The 6,000-nt window shown below is 42.6% G+C and overlaps 1 protein-coding gene across 1 annotated transcript in view; it reads left to right on the top strand.

The window, feature by feature from the left end:
- CTSE (cathepsin E) overlaps window positions 1–6,000 on the top strand; it is a 765,846-nt gene that overhangs the window by 94,358 nt on the left and 665,488 nt on the right. The window lies entirely within an intron of this gene.

Raw genomic sequence — 6,000 nt, 5'->3', positions numbered from 1 at the left:
ACACATCCCTGGAAGATGTGTTGGGAGGTACATGAAGAAAGGTGCATTGTACTCAGTTATTGATGTGATGAAGGCTGTGAACTATGGAAGTATAATGGCCACCACCCCCAACACATGGCCACCAGGGTGAACTTTGTCCTTTTCCCCAGTGTAGTGCGATCTTGGAGTTGGTATATTTAGTTGGGGGGGGTGTGGGGGGCAAAGACCCCCACTTGGGCAGGTTTAGTTTTTATCCATGTTGTTATTTTGCCCTGGTGGCCAAGTGGTTCATTTCCCTATGAAAAAGTGCATTGATTCATAGCGTCGGTGAGTAGAGGTTTAGGTGAAGTCTCGGTGATTAAAGATTCAGGTAAGTGTAATTTTGGTTATACAAGGTAGACCCGTATATACATATATATATATATATATATATATATATATATATATAGTTTACTGCCGGTATAGGCATTTTTTGTAGGGCATTTTACTTTCTCAGAAGCACAGCCTTATTTCTCTTTACACTCTTCTATTGTTATTTAGTGAAATGTAAATGTTCTATATTGTCAATGACACAGGGGTGTTAGCCTTCTAGAATGGCCCATAGACAATCTGGGGGAGTGCTGGCCACCGGTAGAGGTCGCTGGCAATTGTATAACATTGAATGCTCTGTGGTAAATGCGTACACATGTTTTTGGCACTGTTTATTTGACAGCACTTTTAGCAGTTCACAGATGGTTTGCTAGCAAAATGTGTCATTTTCCTGTTGTTTTGGGGTGTTGGAGCCATGTTCCATTTCTTTGTTGGTATAAACAAAATTGTTTGTACAGAGGTTTGCTTTCCTGTTATTACTCTCCTTGTTTTGGATCCAGTGTTGCTTTGTGTGTGACTGTAATATGTTGCAACCACATACATCCTTTTTTACATTTGAGTATCATGACTGTTTTTTGTTTCTCCAGTGGGTGATATTGAAAACCACCTTTTATGTGTTATATCTAAGCAGGACTTTTATTTATGTGCTACTTATGTGTATTGTACTTCTTTTGTGTTTTACATCAGCTGGGACTATGGCACCTAGGCATCCCAATCCCCGCAAACCTCCCCCCTTCAGTAACTCTGAGAATGAAGTAATTGTCGAAGCATTTAGGAGTCATGGTGTCTTTCTGCATGAGAGAAGATGTGGGGATATGTATGGGAGAATGCAAATTCGGCAGCAGATAGTGGATAATGTAAATGCAGTAGGTGCCAGAGCAGGACATATGATCAGCTGCATCATAGGGCAACTGACATGATTTCATCAGCCTGGAGGAGAGCAGCTGCAGTGTCTGGTGGATGGATCGCTACCAGGAGGGAGCCTGCTACAGAGCCACCACTTACACCAAATGAAGAGTTCCTGTCCACTGTGAGGGATCAATAGAGGGCAGTGGAAAGTACACAACAGCAAGCGATTGATGTTGGTGCTGCTATTTCAGGGAGAACAAGTATGTCCCAGGAGGTGCTTCCAGGTAGGCTTACCTATCTCAACTGTTAAATACTTCTTGTGTAGTAAAATATTGACAGCAATACTTAAGTTCTGTTTAACATAATTTTTTTGGTGGGGATAGTTGTAGATTGATGCAGTTAACAACACATTCTGGTCGATTACACATGGGCTTGGGGTGGACGTGTCATCCAAGTTTTTGATAAAAGTATCATTAATGGACATATAAAGGACAAAAAGTTTTAACACCCTGTGTTAATGTTAATTGTGATGATGGTGTCCTTACCTTTTGCTTAACTAGGACTATCCTCCATAGGAAATATAGAATCATCTGCACATGATAAGCCAAACATTTTTATACCGGTACTGATAACCATTTCAAGGAAATATTTATTTTATCCGTATGTGTGATGTGGGTGTCAGGACTGTTGCGTGTATTACTGTACTGTCTGTAATAGTGACACCACTGTTAGTTTTTTAGTATATATTGATTTATAGTAGTGTAGGTATTCATTTTTTCCTGTGTTTGTTACTTATTAATCATATATGATCTTGACAGTGGAAGCATAGAATCCTTACCACCTGATGTCAAAGTACCGGCAGAATCTGATGATGATGATGGTGGCCAAACACAGGCATACTTGGGGGGGGGGGTGCAGAGGTGGAATCTGACACTGAGGTTGACATTCAGCCATTTCTTGTAATTCATCAGATACAGCCAGTAGGCTTACACCAACCCATTCTAGTGAGCCCTCAGATACTGGATAGGTGCAGAGTGAGAAACTCAATTAGGGTAGTGTGGTTACTGTGGCCTCAGTGTCTGTTGACTCTGGTTATACCCAAAGTGTGGGCAAGGTGTCACACAGGAGGGTTGTTAGGGGTGCTCAGAGTAGGCTGGCTGTCCATCCTCCACCTGATCCAGGTGTGTCTTCCCATGCTACTTGATGTATGTTTAGGCCATCATGAAGGCACAGGCACATTCCAATAGGTTCTCCAGAGATATGCTTAAGGTTGTAGATGTGGCACAGGTTGATATGCATTAATGCCTCCACTGTGTTGCCAGTTCAATGGATTGGATAAATGACATGTTGGAATGGTCAGTGTCTGTGATGGAACTTCTGCTGGGAGGGGGATGGCATCCACATTGGAGTAGGTCAGCCAGATCATCTGATGTTAGCCAATATGGCCATGCCTGATCACGCTCCCATAGTGGCACTACTTCCACTGCTCCATCAATGGTTGAGTTGTCCATACCTAGATGTGGCAAGCTATGGGGTCATCATCCTTGGCATCCTCCTGAGGAGAACTCATCCAGTAGACATCAGTCATGTTCAGGTAGCAGCAGTGCATCTGATTGTGGGCATGGACATGCCATTGCAATTCCTGGTAGAGCCAGTTATCGTGGTTGGGTATGACAACAATGAAGTGCCACCTCCACCATGGATGGCTCACACCTGTCCGACATACCAAGACATAGGCTAGCACAGAGCTTGTCTGTGTTTTTACAGGCACTCACACAACAATTTCACCTGGAAGGCCCATACAGACAGACCCACATAACAGTTAAATGGTTCAGCCATGAGGCTTAAAGGTCATTCTGTCTCAGTGACCATTTGTTAGTTTATCCATATGTCTGCCTGTTTCTGTTTTTTACTCACATGCAGTCACTTACCTTTTGTGTCAGCCTAGGCTTCCTGCCCCCCCCCCCCAAACACCCTGGGCAAGTGATGATAACTGTGCCATATCCTTGTTTTCTATCTTTCGGATTCTGGGATTCATAATCTTTGTGTCTGATGCTCAGGGTACATAGTTGACATAGTGCTTAGCATATCTGTGTTTGTGATGTTTTGCTAATTGCACTGCCTTCTTACCTATTTTTGTAATGTGTATATGCCTCCCACACCCTTACAGCACAGCAACAAAGCTGTACCAAGCCATAAATAAAAGTGACAATGACTGAACAATAGGGGGACATTTCACATATTTTGGTCTTACAAAGTTAGACAGTTGATAAAATCAAAACAGTTTTTGCATCATATTTTTAAGAATCTTCTGAGGGTTATGAAGTCTGAAACTGAAATGTGTTTCATTAATTTCTAACTTCTATCTTTAATGATTTGCCAGTGAAAAAGTATGAAGCCAAACTGAGGACATTCAGTGACCATCAGTGCTTTTGAGAGGTATGAATGCGTGAATCTTTGATGCCTGAGGCTTATTACTTGATAGAGGACACATGTATTCACATATGTCTTTGCTGTCACATGTTGAAGTCATTGCTGAACAAATCACCCAACTATTACTTACTTACATTATCAGGTAATAACATGCAAGGATATGCCATTCACTTGCATTATTACACAATTTTGTTGTAATACTCCAGGTTCAACACTTACCTTGTACATCCACCATTTACTACAGTTTTAGTTCAGGGCTGAGTCTGTCTGATGCTAGGAATACACAGCCATTACATGGGTAGGTAACGATTGTGAGCATTACCTGGCATCAATGTTACTACATGTACATGCATGGGATCAAGATTTTCACCCCTTAGATGGTGAGTGAGTGTGCTGTGTGTTGCCTCATAGCCAATGTGAGGGCATATTGAGCAAGCTTACATCTGCCTACACCCACAGCAGCTGCTGGTTCCCCCTTTGACTCCTCACCTGCATGTGGCTATGGTGACCTTGTCATTGTTGGTGGGATGTGTGCCCCTTCCCCTTGTCAATCCTGCTGAAGCTGTTTTCTCAGGATGATGATAGGAAGCATGGCACAGACTGTGAAGATTTCAATACATGTACATGGATTGTACTGCAGGGCTCCCTAGATGTATCTAGGTATCAGAACCGTGACTTCAGCAGCCCAAACACACACTCAGTGATATTTCTAGTTTGAGTTTGTGCAAGTAAATGACCCTGTAGGATATCACCCCCAGTGAATATCTGATACAGTTGGGAAGTGTGCCAGATATGTGAGTCGTGTTAACTGCCTGGTTTGCCAGCATAAACATTTTGAGATGAGCCCCATAGCATTGCACATAACTTGGCATTTGATGGAGGGGAAGCCCTTTCTATTTATGTAGACCCTTCCCTATTCCCTGGGTGGTGACTTGATTTCTAAAAGTGTACAATCTATGGCACGCAGTACTTCAGGATAGTGTGCTACAGGGTAGAACTCCTGCATATTTGTGGTCCTGTCCTGAGGAGTATGAGGAAAATATATGTGGTCACTGGCATGTTGGGGCATAGCATTCAGGAATCAGTGGAGGATCCTGGATGTTGATATCTGTGACACCCCCAGCATATCCACTGTTGGTCTCTGAATGGATCCTGTATCTAAAATTCTAAGTGCTACACATAACCTTTGTCTCCACTAGTATTGATTCCCCTCGGTTTGCCTTGGGTTTGAGTTGAGGATGACAGAGGTGGGAGAGTTCCTGTAGTGTGTCTCTATCCACCCTGTAGCACTTTACAATTTCCAACTCATGCAGATTGTGATAAGTTAAACAGGGTCTGAAAACTATTCTCCTTCTTGGCCATGGAGTATTAGCAGCAGCAGCAGCATAGACTTAAGCCTGTTGCACATACACATGAATTAAAGCAACAGCAGCCCCTAACATCTTTTCTGTATAGACTCCTTTCCATGGCTGTATTCCAATAGGTTTTGGAATTTGTAGGGAAAACTAGCACTGAGTCTACACAGTTGCTTTATGGCTTGTTGAATAGCTCCTCCATCTTAGATTGGTTGATTAGCATACAGTTCTGCTGCTTATACTGTAATTAGCATGCCACAGTGTTTCCTGTGTTTGCTTGCACAGCTCTACACATTGTGTAGACACTAGTTTTAGTGGCCCGTGTAGGGTTTATTGAATCTGCGTTAAGGTCTATATGGCCGTGTGTATATATATATATATATATATATATATATATATATATACACACATGCATACATACATATACACATAACACACACTAATGGGGTACTCCTGAAGTGGCTCTTTTTGCCTCCCCTCTGAACAGACAACTTCCTCTTTTTTTGTGCCAGAGTCCCATACCCTTGGGTCTGGAAGGTGGATGCCCTCTCTTTTGCCTAGAAGGGGATGTTTCTTTATGCCATCCTTCGCCTTCCTTCATTCCAAAAGTCCTGTTCAAAGTACAACAGGATGCTCCCAAAATCTTGCTGGTGACTCCCTTTTGGCCAAGACAGCATAGGTTCCCTCTTCTTCTGTATTTAGCCAAGGGTAATCATCACAAGTTACCTCACAGAGTGGATCTTCTTACACAAGACAAGGGATCTCTCATACATCCTCACATGTCCACTGTTCAACTAACACTGTGGGTGATAGGATTTTGATTCCATACTGACACCTTTTTCTGATGATGTGCTTAGGGTCCTGCAGGAAGCCAGGAAGCCCACAATTAGAAAATCCTACTTATCCAAATGGGAGAGGTTTTCTGTTTGGTGTCTTTCTTATAACCTGGCTCCACTTTCTGTGGATGGGATGTTTCTTTGGTTCTGTCTTATCTGTGTGAACTACTCAATGCTGG

The sequence above is a fragment of the Protopterus annectens genome, chromosome 11.part0 (genome assembly GCF_019279795.1).
Source record: "Protopterus annectens isolate FY-2018-M chromosome 11.part0, PAN1.0, whole genome shotgun sequence".
Taxonomy (NCBI): domain Eukaryota; kingdom Metazoa; phylum Chordata; order Ceratodontiformes; family Protopteridae; genus Protopterus; species Protopterus annectens.
This window is presented reverse-complemented; position numbering and strand designations above follow the sequence as displayed.